The sequence below is a fragment of the Giraffa tippelskirchi genome, chromosome 7, assembly GCF_054371585.1.
Source record: "Giraffa tippelskirchi isolate mGirTip1 chromosome 7, T2T-mGirTip1v1.2.pri, whole genome shotgun sequence".
NCBI classification, from domain to species: domain Eukaryota; kingdom Metazoa; phylum Chordata; class Mammalia; order Artiodactyla; family Giraffidae; genus Giraffa; species Giraffa tippelskirchi.
This window is the reverse complement of record NC_137281.1, coordinates 158,889,656-158,906,699: the sequence shown is the minus strand read 5'-3', so window position 1 is coordinate 158,906,699 and position 17,044 is coordinate 158,889,656. Positions and strand designations below refer to the sequence as shown.

Below are 17,044 nucleotides of genomic sequence, written 5' to 3'. Positions count from 1 at the left end.
ATTCAACAGGGCTGTGTGTTTGGCCCAAAGGACAGCCCTCTTTCATCTCCAGATTCCTGCATGTGTATGCGAGTTTCATCTCCAGATTTTTGCATGTGTGTGCACGTGCTCAGCCGCGCAGTGGTGTCAGACTCTCTGCGACCCCATGGACTGTAGCCCGCCAGGCTCCTCTGTCCGAGGAATTTTCCAGGCAAGAATACTGGAGTGGGTTGCCATTTCCTACTCTAAGGATCTTCCCAAACCCAGGGATGGAACCCCTCGTCTCCTGTGTCTCCTGCATTGGCAGGTGGATTCTTTACCACTGAGCCACCTGGGAAGCCTGCTACACAGTTCAGTAAGCCCAGTGCTGAATCAGGCTTCTCCTTCTTCAAAGTGCTTGCCAATTTCTTACTGCCTTTATTTCATCTTAAATTGCCTAACACCCCCTTTTAGAACAAGGATTTATTACTGTTCCTTTACTACATGCAAACGAAGTTCATAGGTGGTATAACTTAACCAACACACCATTTTCTAACTGCAAGATGAAGAAGAAATAAAAGCAAGGGAATTTATAATAAGGGAATCGTGTTTTTGTAGTAGGTGCTTGGTCATGAGCTCTGGGAGACACATTGATGTGGTTAGACCCTTACATCTATGAATACATGTCGGGTGCAGAGGCCGGGCAGATGTGCCGCAGCAGTGACTAAGCTGCCACCGGGACTTTCTTGCCAGGACTGTGGTTTTCCAAGATAGAGAGCAGTTGTTGGCAAGGTTCCAACTTGTCAAAACTCAGCCTTCTTGCCATTTACGTTGGAGTCATAGTCTTAGGAAATTCAGCCTGTATCAAAACTGTGTGTGTGTGTGTGTGTGTGTTTGTATTTGCGCGTGTGTATGTTTACCTAGAAGGGAGTTATGTTCACAGCTCATGAATTTTCCTTGGTGGGTTATTCACATTAAATTTGAGATAATTCTTTGACTTGTGACGCTCACTCCCCACCTACTATGTGCCAGGAAGGCCCCTACAGTTGCGACAACCACAAACATCCTCACAGATTTACCAGTCACCTCCTGCTGCTGCTGCTAAGTCGCTTCAGTTGTGTCCGACTCGGTGCGACCCCACAGACAGCAGCCCACCAGTGGTGGAGAACCAGCCCATTCCGCCGTCCCTGGAATTCTCCAGGCAAGAACACTGGAGTGGTTGCCATTTCCTTCTCCAAGGCATGAAAGTGAAAAGTGAAAGTGAAGTTGCTCAGTCGTGTCTGACTCTTCGCGACCCCATGGACTGCAGCCTACCAGGCTCCCCTGTCCGTGGGATTTTCTAGGCAAGAGTACTGGAGTGGGGTGCCATTTCCTTCTCCAAGTCACCTCCTAGGGTGTTATAAACCAAATGGGGTTATTAAAAGAAAAACTTTCAGGAATTGCCTGTATCAGTTCAGTTCAGTCGCTCAGTCGTGTCCGACTCTTTGCGACCCCATGAACTGCAGCACACCAGGCCTCTCTGTCCATCACCAACTCCCAGAGTCTACCCAAACCCATGTCCATGGAGTCGGTGATGCCATCCAACCATCTCATCCTCTGTCGTCCCCTTCTCTCCCGCCCCCAATCCTACCCAGCATTAGGGTCTTTTCCAATGAGTCAACCCTTCGCATGAGGTGGCCAAAGTACTGGAGTTTCAGCTTCAACATCAGTCCTTCCAATGAACACCCAGGATTGATCTCTTTTAGGATGGATTGATTGGATCTCCTTTCAGTCCAAGGGACTCTCAAGAGTCTTCTCCAACACCACAGTTCAAAAGCATCAATTCTTCGGCGCTCAGCTTTCTTCACCGTGCAACTCTCACATCCATACATGACCACTAGAAAAACCATAGCCTTGACTAGACGGACTTTTGTTGGCAAAGTAATGTCTCTGCTATTAAATATGCTATCTAGGTTGGCCATAACCTTCCTTCCAAAGAGTAAGCGTCTTTTAATTTCATGGCTGTAGTCACCATCAGCAGTGATTCTGGAGCCCAAAAAAATAAAGTCTGACACTGTTTCCCCATCTATTTCCCATGAAGTGATGGGACCAGATGCCATGATCTTAGTTCTCTGAACATTGAGCTTTAAGCCAACTTTTTCACTCTCCTCTTTCACCTTCATCAAGAGGCTCTTTAGTTCTTCTTCACTTTCTGCCATAAGGGTGGTGTCATCCGCATATCTGAGGTTATTGATATTTCTCCCAGCAATCTTGATTCCAGCTTGTGTTTTTTCCAGCCCAGCGTTTCTCATGATGTACTCTGCATATAAGTTAAATAAGCAGTGTGACAATATACAGCCTTGACGTACTCCTTTTCCTATTTGGAACCAGTCTGTTGTTCCATGTCCAGTTCTAACTGTTGCTTCCTGACCTGCATACAGGTTTCTCAAGAGACAGGTCAGATGGTCTGGTATTCCCATCTCTTTCAGAATTTTCCACAGTTTATTGTGATCCACACAGTCAAAGGCTTTGGCATAGTCAATAAAGCAGAAATAGATGTTTTTCTGGAACTCTCTTGCTTTTTTAATGATCCAGCGGATATTGGCAATTTGATCTCTGGTTCCTCCGCCTTTTCTAAAACCAGCTTGAACATCTGGAAGTTCACGGTTCACGTATTGCTGAAGCCTGGCTTGGAGAATTTTGAGCATTACTTTACTAGCATGTGAGATGAGTGTAATTGTGTGGTAGTTTGAGCATTCTTTGGCATTGCCTTTCTTTGGGATTGGAATGAAGACTGACCTCTTCCAGTCCTGTGGCCACTGCTGAGTTTTCCAAATTTGCTGACATATCGAGTGCAGCACTTTCACAGCATCACCTTTGAGGATTTGAAATAGCTCAACTGGAATTCCATCACCTCCACTAGCTTTGTTCGTAGTGATGCTTTCTAAGGCCCACTTGACTTCACTTTCCAGGATGTCTGGCTCTAGGTGAGTGATCACACCATCGTGATTATCTGGGTCGTGAAGATCTTTTTTGTACAGTTCTTCTGTATATTCTTGCCACTTCTTCTTAATATCTTCTGCTTCTGTTAGGTCCATACCATTTCTGTCCTTTATCGAGCCCATCTTTGCATGAAATGTTCCTTTGGAATCTCTAATTTTCTTGAAGAGATCTCTAGTCTTTCCCAATCTGTTGTTTTCCTCTATTTCTTTGCACTGATCGCTGAGGAAGGCTTTCTTATCTCTCCTTGCTATTCTTTGGAACTCTGCATTCAGATGGGAATATCTTTCCTTTTCTCCTTTGCTTTTCCCTTCTCTTCTCTTCCCAGCTATCTGTAAGGCCTCCTCAGACAACCATTTTGCTTTTTTGCATTTCTTTTCCATGGGGATTTTCTTGATCCCTGTCTCCTGTACAATGTCACAAACTTTCAGGAATATAAACAGTTGCTCTTGCCTTTTCTCCAGGTGCTAAGAAAGAGGAAGTGAATGTAGAAGAACACCGTGCAGGGCTCCCAGGATGCAAGGTTAGGGGGACACTTGTGCAGGAAGATGGTGGCTCGGGGTGAGAGGGGAATGTGCGAGGAACAAAGATGGCAGGAAGGAGGACACGGTAACTGACCAGGAGGAGGTGGCCTACAGGAGGTCGTATCGGGATGGCATTTTGAGGGGTAAATGGGAGTTTTGCCCAGCTTGAAAAGGGGAAGAACATCCTAATGGATGGAACAACCTTGAAAAAGACACAGGAGTGTGGGGGGGGTGCAGGGTTTGGGCACCGACACACGATCAGCCCCTTGGAGGGTAAGCTGCAGAAAGAAGCGGAGCGGTAGACCTGATACAGGAGGGCGGCGTGTGCCTCGGAAAGACGAGGGGCTGTAGACCCGACTCAGGGGGACGGCATGTGCCTCAGAAAGACGAGGGGCTGTAGACCCGACTCACGGGGCAGCATGTGCTTCAGAAAGATGCAGAGCTGTGGACCCGATGCAGGGGGTGGCGTGTTCTTGCCAGGAGCGGGGCTCCCCAGCAGCTGTGCTCAGGAAGGGGGTTGCCGCATCCCGGGGACGAGGATGCTGTGCCGGAGGGATGCAGTTCCTGATCTGGAACAAGGCGCGTCCTTACAGGTCCCACCGCCGCCTCCGCCGGCCGTCCCGGGATTCTGAAGGCCGTCTCAGGATGGCCCAGCTCTCTTACTCTCCTGTGGGCAGAAGCTGCTGTCCCTGCTCTGTCTGGTGTTCCCGCAAAGGCGTGGTCCTCACCTGCCTCCCAAAAGACGGGAAGACACACCCCACGGTTTGCAAGGGCTTCGTGCTGTTTCTCTGGGGAGCGTGGTCGTCCCTTCCTCTCTCTCCCTTTGCTCCTCCTCTCCCTGTCCCCCTCGTTCTCTCCACCTCTCCTCCTTTGCTTTCACTGCGAAGATTACAAAAGGGGTAGATGGTCACTGGAGAGACTTTGGAAACACGGAAGGGTACAAAGGAGGGAAAAAAGAAATCACGTGAAAATCTGTTGTCCAAAGAGATCATCACGAACATGTGGATGATGGTACTTCTGAGTCTTTTCTCTTTGCATTTCTGTGTCGCCTCAATGCCTGGTGCCCCAGCAGGCCCCTCTCCAGCTCTTTTCTTCTGGTACTTGCAGGGATTTTCACTCTTGTGTGCCGTTGTCGTGGCTTCCCAGGTGGTGCTAGTGGTAAAGAACCCGCCTGCCAATGCGGGCAGAGGTAAGAGACATAGGTTCGATCCCTGAGTTGGGAAGATCCCCTGGAGGAGGGCATGGCAACCCTCTCCAGTCTTCTTGCCTAGAGAATTCCATGGACTGAGGAGCCTGGCGGGCTACAGTCGATAGGGTCACAAAGAATCAGACACGACTGAAGCGACTGAGCCACACGTGCCCATGTCTGTCCTGGCCACGGCCCATGTCCTCCCTGCCAGCCCCTCCAGATTACCAGTCTTTCCTCTCACCCTGGACCTCTCTCGGCAGTGCTGCTGGCCCTCCTGCAGGTGGCAGACCCCTCTGCCTTGGTTGGTACTTGCTCCTGCCCCACTGGCCTGGAGACTGCACCACGCTTCCTATAACTATCCATCCCAGGAGTGGATGGAGCCTCTTCTACACCACAGTTGAAACTAGCTGGAATTTTTAACAAGATTTTTTTTTTTGGTGAAGATTTAGGAATGTCAGAGGGATATTACCCAAAGCAGTTAAATCACATCTGGTTATAGTTCTGCCTGATCCTGAGTCCAAGATTCCAGCGGGGAACCCATTCCAGGCCACGTCCCTGACCTGCCTCCAAGTGGCTGAAGCCAGCTTACCCTGACCTCCAGGAGTGGCAGTTTAGCTGAATCAAGAGACACCAAAAATGGTTACTTTGAACAAAAAAGAAAAACAAAAACAAATTTAAAGCTATTGTGTAGCTACCGAATTCCTGAGATGGATGGAGACCTAGACTTGGGAGATACCCAAGAGCCATGACCCAATCATGCCATAGAGCTGGAGCTGAAAGAAGCCACGGCTGAGTCTGCCAGAAAGACAGCACCAAGCCCTGCTGCCCCCTGATTCTGGGCCCCCGATGCTGCTACAACTGCCTTTGTGACCACCCCTGGAAACGGGATAGAATACCACCGTTGGGGCCACCAGTCCCAGAATGGCGTCCGCATGGTCCATGCCTCTTCCTGTAACACCAGTGGTGTGCTGCCTGCTGCCTGCCCCGCCCTCCTGCCCTTCGCCCCCATGGAAGCTCCCGGCTAGTCCTATTCAGTTCCACCTTGATCTGTGGCAAGCTTCTCGCTCCTCATCTCCACCCCACTCAGTGTCTCGGTCCCTCAGTCTTTGCTGGTGAAGCAGGTGGTCCTGCCCTCGGGGAGAGCTCTGCATCAGACCCCTGCCTCCCTGCCTCTGGCCCTGCACTCTGGGGGTTCTGCCTGGCAGAACCTAGGAAGGCTCAGTCCCTCCCCGCTTCTTTCCTCTCCAGGCTGAGTGGGCATTCTACCCCCTCTCTGGGTCCATCCCCAGCTAAGTCTTACCCAGTCTCTGGGAGACAAAGAACTGGTTAAATGCCTCTGAGAATCTTTGCCCCTCATTTAAGAATGGCCTTTGGGATCCCAGAGAGAGAAAAGAGGGGGAGGAAAACACAGGACACAACCTTCAGATGAATATTTCAGGATCCGCTCTGCCACACCTGCTCACTGCTGCCTGGTTCAGGGGCTGGCTTACGTCTCTCTGGTTGGATGAGCCGGGGTTGTGTGCTTGTGTCCTTGCAGTAGGGAGACTAGGGAAGAGAGTCGCTGGCATTCTTCAGCTTCTGTGCTGGGAAGAGGTCTCTGTCTTTCACCAGACCAAAGAAGGGGGCTCAGATGATGGGCAGACAAAAAGGAATGACTGGTATCCTCAAACGTGGTCACGTCCTAGGATCTGATTCCATCATGACATGATAGTAGGGTGGTTAGTTGGCCTTCAACAGGGTCATGAAGGTCTTGGACAGCACACTTCCAGCTGAGTGTTGCCAGGGTGGGTCCAGTTCCATTTTCTAGTCTTTTTTCAACATGAGGAGAACCTCAGAAGGCCTGGATGTCTTTTTTTAACATTGTTTTTGGGGGTCTTCATTTCTGGTTCTCTCTGGAGAATTATTCACATAAGAGCATGCACGTCTCTGTTCAACACGTGGCAGGATTGAAGTCATCTAAAATTGTATGTGAAGGAGAATGCTTTTCTAAAGAAATTGTTATCTGCAGAGATGCAGCCCCTACCTAAGTGTGGACCACTATATATTACTTTTTCTTATGGAGCATGTGATGTTCACGCCTGCTATCATTTGCATAGCTAAACAGCCTCATCGTTTCATGAAAGATGAAGGAATTAATATACTTTTGTCATTACATTAAGCTCTCCATTAAAGGGTTTGTATATAACTTAATTCTCTTAAAGGAAAAGCTATGCCAATTAACTAACAACAGGGACATTTATTGTGTGTGTTCACTTAGTAATACAAATAGGATTCTGTCTGGTCATGTCTAATCAAATCCACATTCGAATGGAATCCATTCTAACCAAATTAAAGAACAATGCTACTTTTTAGTAATTGTGGAAGAATGGTAGATGCATAAATAGAGATGAATTATGAATTTATTTGTCCACAATGTAGCACACTTGGGAGGTCCTTGAGGCATTTGTATAAATTTCAAGTAAGATACAAAGAGGACAAATCTATCAGGGAGTCAGGATGCCCACCTTGGATGATTGCCATGATGTTATCAATGAAATTTCATCAGGAACGGGAACCAACCAAAGCATGTAAAGTCTGAGTTCATTAGCACCTCCTTGGCCGCCTGCAGGGTGGTTTCTCTGCAGCACCAGCCTGCTGCCTTGAATCATTTGCAGTAACCCCTTTACTACTGTGGCGGTTTTAGTCCCTCAGTCGTGTCTGACGTTTTGCAACCCCATGGAGTGTAGCCTGCCAGGCTTCTCTGTCCATAGGATTTTCCAGGCAAGAATACTGGAGTGGGTTGCCATTTCCTTTTCCAGGGGGAACTTCCTGACCCAGGGTTGAACCTGGGTCTCCTGTATTGTAGGCAGTCTCCTGCATTGCAGGCAGATTCTTTACTAACTAAGTGACCAGGAAGCCCCATTACTACCACGGGTGAATCTTTTTCTTTAGTTTTTATCAGTGTATAGTCGCTTTACTATGCTGTGTTAGTTTCTGCTGTACAGCAAAGTGAATCAGCCATACACATACATATATCCCCTCTTTTTTGGATTTCCTTCTCATTTAGGTCCCCATAGATCACTGACTAGCGTTCCCTCTGCTGTAGAGTAGTTATTTGTTTCACACATAGTTGTGTGTCAATCCCAATCTCCCAACTCATCACCCCTCAATCCCGCCCCGCCCCGTATCCACACATTTGTTCTCTATGTCTGTATCTCTATTCCTGCCCTGGAAATAGGGTCATCTATACCATTATTCTAGATTCCACAGGTATGTGTTAATACACAATTTTCTCTTGGGTGGATCTTTTTTTTTTTTAACTTTTCATTTTATATTGAAGTATAGCCGATTAACAATGTGGTAGTTTCAGGAGGACAGCAAAAAGACTCAGCCATGTATATACATGTAAGCATTCTCCCCCAGCCTCACCTCCCATCTAGGTTGCCCTGTAACACTGAGCAAAGTTCCCTGGGGTATACAGTAGGTCCCTGCTGGTTATCCATCTAAAATAAAGCAGTGTGTACACGTCAGTCCCAAGCTCCCTAACTATCCCTTCCCCTCATACTCCCCTCTTGGGGGATCTTGGGCTATATGTATGTATAGGAGCATGGGATGGGCATGTAGCATCACCTCGTCTCTACACTCTTTCGCTTGGTGAGTGTTGTTCACTTCTCTCAAGCTGTGTTTAACGTGTGATTGTTTAATGTTTGTCTTGGCTCCACTAGGTCTGTGAAGCTGGTGGCCTTTCTGTTTTGCTCACCCTTGGATTTGTCTCTGTAACAGATGGAAGAGTAGTGCCTGATAAATACTTATTGAATGAAAGAATAGAAAAGTTATAGGATTCGACTTCATTCACAGCTTGAGAAATATTCTGCGAAAGAAAAGTTCTCAGCTCTGGACGCTTCTGTCGAATTCCCTCAGTGCAGGTCCTCCCAATTTAGGGTTTATTTCTGGGTGGCTTTCTATGAAGCTGTGTTCCATTCTTATTTAAACTTCTCTGTTCCCGGTCTAACTAGAAAGATCAAGCATATCTCTCTCCTCTCTCTGTTTTCTTTCTGTCTCTCAAAGAGAGAGGTACAAACCCAGCTGAAAGCCTTCTTATACCTCCAAGAAGATTCTAGACCCCTAAAACCATTATTCCATCTTGCTTTCTAAACCCCTAAGTCATTTTCTCAACTATGCTCATCCTTCTCAAAGACTTTCTTAATTTTTCTTGCTTCTCAGTGCCTCCTTTCTAGTTCACACATCTTTCCCCTATATGATTTCTTAATGCTTGTTTCTTTATTTTTGTAGATTCATATGGGTGAGCATTCCTACCAGATTTCATTGAAAAGTGTCTAAAAAGAAAGAAAGAAGGAAAGAAAGAGTGTAACTATTGAGAAGGGGGTTGCTCACTACTTCCCCGATAAAACCCAGGAATTTTTTAGTTATTGATGCAGTAATACTCGGTGCTCTTTAGGGTGTTAACCTAAATCTGGTTAATCTTGGGGGCTTTCTTCAGATCTTCCAACAGGTAAGACAAATGAGGCTGCAGAAAGCACATGCTTGTTTGTCCCTTATCTTGATTCCTGGACAAGTAGACAGTCATTCCAGGAAGCCCACAAATGCCTTCTCCCTTGGCTACACATACCCAAGGTGGCAGCATTTGAAGGCTTTCTTCTCTCCCATACCCTTTAGATGCTCTTGGAAGCTGGTTCCAGGCAACAACGACATGGCTGAGAGATGCCAGGAGAGATGAGAAAGACTGAAGAGCTCCTTCATAAGCCACAGTGGGGCACAGGACCATTGCAAGGCAGCTGCCTTCTGGCCACTGATCCCAGCTCCCCCCTCAGCAGACCTCCTCCCCCCCACCCCAGTCCCTGGGCAAGGTTCTTATCTCTCCTTGACAGCTCCAGCCAGAACTGGTCTTTCCCAATTCCGTATCTCCTTTTAGGAAAGCTTTCTTAGCAAGAGGCTCACAGTAATATCTTTCTTTTCCTTTTTCGTTACATGTGTTCCTTCCTGGTGAGGGGCCGCAATCTAAAGGAGGGAATTCACCTTCCATTGAAAAGAATTTGCCACATGCTACATGGTCTGACCTCTTTCTCTGCCTCATAGTGGCATAATTATTGAGCTATCACCAAAATTAAAACAACCAAACACATGGTACCAGGAAGACTGGAGCAGGGAGAGTTGAGATGATTGGGTTCTTTGAAAGAACCAGGTAAATGGCATCCCCTTTTTTCCACCCAAGGTATGAACCAACTGAGAAATAAGACAAACGGGATGACAGATTGAAACCCAGTGTTGCTACTTCCCCTCAATACTGGAGAATTTGGCTTATGTCTGTGGACATTTGGACATTTGGCTTACGTCTGTGGCTTCTTGATACAATCTGAGAATTAGACAGGAGGTCGAAAGTGGGTGTGCCTTGAGGACAGCTGTTTCCCAAAAGGAAGAAGAGAGGAAGACGCTGAGTTCTCAGGTCCCGTGTCAGAGTGAGAGGCTAGAGAGGGGTCGCGTGTGTTACAGCATGTGGAGCCCCGTGAACAAGGGCAAAAGCAGCAGGGATGGGAAGGAACGTTTATTCTGTTCAGGCCCTCTTCTGTCTTGACTGTTGCGGACTGCTTGGCCAACACACTGTGACCTTGAACCCTTGTTAGCAAGAGAAGCACAGTGAATCTCCCTTTCAGCTGCCGGTAGCATTGTCACCGTAGTATTATAATTGTGTGCTGGTGCGTGTGATGGTGGAGAGGGCACTTTGGGGTGGGGACATTGTTTATTTTGCTGCTGACATCTGGGTAAAGCAAACTGAGAAGTTGGCTAGGTGAGCAGCTGTGTGGCATCTGTCACACCGCAACAGCACCGTGGGAGTTATGCTGTGGGTGCGGCTCGTCATGAAGTGTCCCTGTCATCCTCTCCTTTCCATGGGCCTGCCTTTCATATCTCAGCTAAAGAGAAGGACCGTTCTTCAGCCAGGGTTACATCTGCACTGGTGTGATCACTTACTTGTTGCTCTGATTTCTAGGACATAGCTTCTGAGGGCTTAGCTAACAAAGATCCATAGATCTTCTATTATAGGTACAAATTTTTTTTTAAATACTAGGATTAATTATTTAGACAGTGTGTAAGGTTTTACAGACACTGAATCATTTGCAAGCAACAGTCAACCTGTGGCATACCTGTGATTTTCTTCCCCAACCTTAGATGAACTTTACTGATTTTCCATGAACTTAAGACAAATCACAACTTGTACAAAGTTTTGCTTTTGATTTGGTATCAAAGTCCCTGTTGTTGTTGTTCAGTTGTTCAGTCGCTCAGTCGTGTCCGACTGTTTGTGACCCCATGGACTGCAGCACGCCAGGCTTCCCTGTCCTTCACCATCTCCCGGAGCTTGGTCAAACTCATGTCCATCTAGTTGGTGATGCCATCCAACCATCTCATCCCCTGTCATTCCCTTCTCCTCCTGCTGAGAAGGGGATGACATGCTATGCTAGAGTAAATATGCTATAGAGTTTGACCTATCATTTAGTGGGTTCAAGTAAAATCCGGCTTGAAGTGATTGCTGATATAGTTCTTTTAAATAAGTCTTTTGTTGTTGTTGTTTAATTCTTTTTTACTTAAATTTTTACAATGTTGTGTTTGGTTTTGCCGTACAACAATGCAAATCAGCCATAATTATTCGTATTTCACTTATAATAGCTACAAGAACATTCCTTTCTTCTCTACCAGGTGATATTTTTAATCACTGGGATGTCATTAGGTAAAAACTTTGCCTTCAATGGTGAGACCAGGGCTACGCACCATGGACAGCACCATAAAGACTTCAGCCAAGACTCCGATGTTCCCAGCCTGCCCCAGCCAACTAGACTTTGTGTGCATGGGGAAGGAAACGTCTCTCTCTCTTTCTTTTTAACTGCTATATCTCTTGCAATTAGAACAACCTTTGATATGTAAAAGGTTCTTAATAATTATGTGTTGAATGAATTACCTGGTTGAGTTTTGAGTGCAAAATCACATTCCAATAGAGTATTTTCTTCAAATGTGAAAAGTCACAGAATCTTTGAAAAGAAAACTTTCAAAGGTTTTAATTAAAGTGATCCTGAAGTGGAGCTGCTGAGAATTTTTTATTATTTCTGGATTTTGTCTCCATCCCAGGGCAACTGGAATGCAGTGATAAATCCAGTGATAAAAACAATTTAATTGCATATACCAAAAGCCTTTTCTAAAACTTTGCCTGGTGATACCAGCAAAGCACTGAACTGACCAAAAGTCTGTTGGATGCTGCAATGTGGCTCAGAGTCAGATGCTAGATATAATGTTTTTTTTTGGGGGGGGGGATTAGATACTATCCATTTGTGTAATCTGTATCCACTTTTTTTGGGGGGGGTATAGATACTCTCCTGCTTTTTCATGGGGCATTTTCAGGAGGCTCCATGGAGATTTTACTGCACGATTCTCACTAATGTGTGTTTATAGTATCTCTGCCATGGAGATTATAGGCAAATGGTGCTTAAAAGCTCTCCTCATAGTTTATACAATTGCTGGTACTACATGGCTATTTGTTGTGATGTTGAAACCATTAGTTAGAACGGGACTTTTAGAAAAGGAGTCTTTGTGGAAAACATAATAACATCAGAAAATAAAGTTGGCTCTTTTGTGAGACAGCTCCTATTATCTTTCCATTTTGAGAAGTCATTTTCAGCTCAAGCGTATTACCATGGTGATGTGTTTGCATTTCAACAAAACAAAACTGAACCATAGACTAGAGCTCTGCATGTCTAGCTCCCATCCTAGGATTTTTATTGCAGTATCTTTAGTATTCAATGAAATCTCCAACATCTCTGGCTAAAAATCACAGCAAATAAAGTTTCTCAGTCAGACACAACAATCTGAATCACTAATCTCAGAATTGTAAGAAACCACATAAAAGCAAAGAGAAGAGTAGATGTTAGAGAGGGGTAAAAAATAGAAAAAGAAACAGCCCACAGATGAATGGAGGTATACTTGTTCTCCAAAATAAGATTGTGGAACTAAACAAGCATGGTAGGGCATTGTGCTTAATGGGAACTGGGTGTGTGGCTTCGCCCTCCGAAGTCTGAAACAGGTAAAGCCTGTCAGAATTGCTAGTGTGTACATCCTCTCTCAAAGGAGTGCTCTTAGAACTGGCTCCCCAGTCTCCTGTGTATGAAGCTTATTTTGCTCTTCGGAATAATTGCACATAATTTTGACAACTAAAAGAACTCTACAGGAGGTGGGGTTTGAGTTCCTCAAAAATTCCTACACTTAGCGCCAGCCAGTCCGATGCGGGGAAACAGTTGTGCATAATGTCGTTTGCATATGGAGAAAGAAAGACCACATCATCTAATCCACAAAGTGAGAAAACAAGATTTGGACAGATACATACAAGTATTCTATCACTTCTGCCCAAATATTGTATCAAACCATTTCTTCCCAAATAACAGTTTTGGTGGGGTTTTTTTGCTTTTTTTTTTTTTATAAATGTATTTATTTTAGTTGGGGGCTAATTACTTTACAATATTGTAATAGTTTTTGCCATACATTGACATGAATCAGCCATGGGTTTACATGTGTTCCCCATCCTGGACCCCCCACCCACCTCCCTCCCCATCCCATCCCTCTGGGTCATCCCATTGCCCCAGCCCTGAGCTCTTGTCTCATGCATCGAACCTGGAATGGTGTTCTGTTTCACATATGATAATATACATGTTTCAATGCTATTCTCCCAGAACGTCCCACCCTCACCTTCTCCCTCAGAGTCCATAAAATTGTTCTATATATAACAGTTTTGTTAGCCTAAGAACACATTGACTCAGTCAGATCTGGGCTCTCACAAAGCTTTATGGTAACTGCTCTGCTTGATGGTAAGTAAGCAACGGGATTTTTGCCTAGCAACCCCGCCGTGGAAACACAGCTTGACTCTCTAAGTGGCGGGGGAGGTGGGAGGGGCAAGGAACGCAAGGGCTGTGCCTGTTAGGGACTCTCTGCAGCTGGTTCCTGACACCCCAACATTATCTGCGATTCTTGTCAGTTTCAGAAGGATGATGAAAAAAGGTGCGGGGAAACGAATTGAAAGGCAAAGGTGGCTCAGACGGTAAAGCGTCTGCCCACAATGCGGGAGCCCCGGGTCCGATCCCTGGGGTGGGAAGATCCTCTGGAGAAGGAAATGGCGACCCACTCCAGTATTCTTGCCTGGAGAATTCCATGGATGGAGGAGCCTGCTAGGCTACTGTCCAGGGGTCGCAGAGAGTCGGACACGACTGAGCGACTTCACTTTCACTTTCCAAGACTGTGAGCTGAGACTGTCTGAGAGCTCAATCCTGGGTCAGCACAGAAGAACCAAGAGAAAATGAGGGCTTTTTTCTTACTGAAAAAGGAGGTCATCTTACGAGATAACATATCCAGGAAGGGAAACCCAGCAGTGACCACCCGAAGCTAGACAGAGATTATCTTAAAACCAGATGAGAGAGAACATTCCTCTGTAGCAGAGAGCAGCATTCCATTTGAGACTGCCCACATCTAAGGAAAGACTTGAACTTTTCCATCAGACATGATCGCTAACAGTCATCAAGCATTTATTGGGCACTGAACTGAGCTTTCACATGCTTATTGAATCTTCCAAACACTCCTGTGAGGTGGACTCTGTTACCTCCATTTTTAGAGGAAGAAAGTGATGCACAGAGAAGTCGAGAAACTTGCCCAAGGTCACTCAGTCATTCAGCAGTGGGGATGGAATGTGTCTCAGGCAGGCTGCCCCGAGACTCCAAGTTCTTAAGCACCATTTTACAGGAGTGGTGAATGGGTGCAGAGCTAATGGGGATGAGAAATCCAAAGATCACTGGATGACACGTTTGTGGCTCCATTGTGGAAGCTACAGTTGAAAATGTTCAGTTAAGGCAACTGTTTTTTTGAGTGTCCAGAGGACAACATAAACGTGGGTTTCCAGAATAACAGATACTATCAAAACCTTACGTCCATTACCTCTTCCTTTTATAGTGAAGTAGGGGTACACACAATTTCATACACCTACACACACACACACACACACACACAAGACACTTGACTTTGTAAGTCCCTAAAATACCCTGATGATTTAAGTCTCCGGGGATTTGCTGAGCATCACCCTAGGATGTCTGGAGGAAGTGGTCCAGGGACACGCTGGTTGGCTTGGGCAGTGAGCAGTGGTGAAATGTTAACTTGCAGATAAACTCTCCGACAGATAATGCCGTTAAGACGCCACGCTCTAGCCTTTGTTGCACACCTCCCTTTGCTACCAAACAAATGCTGTCCGCTGCCATCTTCCCTTTTGCCCACCTTCTGCAGCCTGGGAATGGCTCCAGCTTCCCATGTACTTGCCACTCTCTTCTGCCAGCCTCAGCCTCATTTGGATTGCACTTGCATTCACATCCTAATTTCTGACTTAACAAGTGTCTCGCAAACATTTAATTCACTTTAATTTCATTATGCATTTGTAGAGGACGGTTTATTGAGGGGGAAAATGATGTTCCCATTGCCAGCAATTAGATTAACTTAATGATCTATGGTAAAAATCTCCTTTTGGGCTTTGGCTTTTGTCTGTGTTTACAAACAAAAGTAGGCTAATAATAATAACTAAGTTCCTGGATTCTCAGAGGGGTCTTAACTGCCCCCCTCCAAGTTCTACAAGATCCAATACGGAAATTCATTAAATAGGTAAAACATTCTTTGTGGTTCTCAGATAATTTATTTTGTCACAGTACTTTCATGTGTGGCAAACTATGTGTATTTTCATATGCAAAAATATCAATAAATTATCTTTTTTTTCTGATGGCTTTTCCAAGGAGATGGGAACTGTATAACAGCATGGATCAATTAATTTTTTCCTGTTCCCACTTTATATACTGAGTACTCTCTTAGAAGTCAGAGAACTTCACTCCTTTTTATGAAGGATTGTATTTCTTTAGCTTTTCCTATGAATATTTAGGGAGTAGCTTCCCTGATGGCTCAGATGGTAAAGAATCTGCCTACAGTGTGGGAGACCCACATTTGATCCCTGAGTCAAGAATATCCCCTGGAGGAGGGCATGCCAACCCACTCCAGTATTCTTGCCTGGAGAATCCCATGGACAGAGGAGCCTGGTGGGCTACAGTCCGCATGGTCTCAAAGAGTCAGACATGACTGAGTGACTAACACTTTCATTTCGCTTATACTGGTCTTAGTGCTGACTGAGATTTGTGCAGATAAATATTCTCCACGATCGCTGTTCTTTGTCACTGAACTGCCCACAGCTCCACCATATGGAACACACCCAGGACTCAGGGCCCTCGGCAGGTGGGACTGGTGGCTATGGGGCTCGACTGCAGAGGACAGCAGCCTCGCCACCACCCTTTCCCAGCTTGTGTCCCTTGGCGTGAAGAGGTGGTTCTGAGGTTTGTCTCCGTAAGTCAGGAAGGAAGAGGGGAGTGGGAGGAAGAGAAAGATAGTCATAACCAACCTTCCTGTCTTGGAGAACACGGTCATTTCCTGTTGGAGCCGCGTGGTTGGTCGTAGAAGAATCTTTCTTCTGTCCTGGAAAACCTGGCTGGGGTGTCCCTGCTGTGAGGAAAGGTTAGGAATTCCAGGACAGTGACAGGATCGTCCAGTGCAAGGTTTTGTTTGTAGCCTTCCTTCCTGGAAGGGAAACAGGGTGGCCTGCTCTTCATGGAGGTTAGTCTGGTTTCTTTCCTTAGAGGAGCGCCCTGGCGACTTTGAACTGGTGAACCGTTGGGTAACTTGAAAAGCGGTTTCCATCCCTGCGCGCTGGACTGCGAGCTAATCACACCTGCATTTTCCTCTCAGCTCTGCCTGATTAGCAGCGTCTGATGCAAGCTCCTTTTGCATCCATAAAATGCAGTGTTGCAATGCCAAATGCGCTCTGTACTCTGGACCTGCTCTGCCCTCTAAGTCACTGGAAGGCGATGACTAGAACATATTAATAGATCACATGGTAGAGATTTCCATATCGATTCCCTGAATGTGTGCTTTTGCAGGGATTCAATCCAGGCAGTGTACAAAGGTCCAGGCACTCTGGTGTTAAACAGACATTTATGAGAGGATGAGTTTTTGGTCGAGTAATGATGCTAGGGCCCCCTGATGACAGTCTCCAATGGCAAACTGGGAGCTTTGAGAAGACCTTAACAGACTGTTCAGTTCGGAGGTGATGCCAACGTTGTCTTGAGTGTCATTCAACGGGACACCAATGCCTCCAGTCTACCTCTGGTACCCCATAGGTGTGATTCTTTTGCCCCGATATCAGGGTCATTCCCAGTCTAGGTGCATCTTCACCTCTTAACTACTGAATCCTTCAGAAGCTGACTTGAGGTGGAGCTTCTGTTATTCGTTTTAGACACTGAGACTACCATTCAACGTGGACTCCTGTCCTGTCCCCTGATGGTTA

General features: G+C 46.0%; 1 protein-coding gene across 1 annotated transcript in view; it reads left to right on the top strand.

The window, feature by feature from the left end:
- Positions 1 to 17,044, top strand: part of KCNK10 (potassium two pore domain channel subfamily K member 10) — a 145,166-nt gene that overhangs the window by 118,386 nt on the left and 9,736 nt on the right. The window lies entirely within an intron of this gene.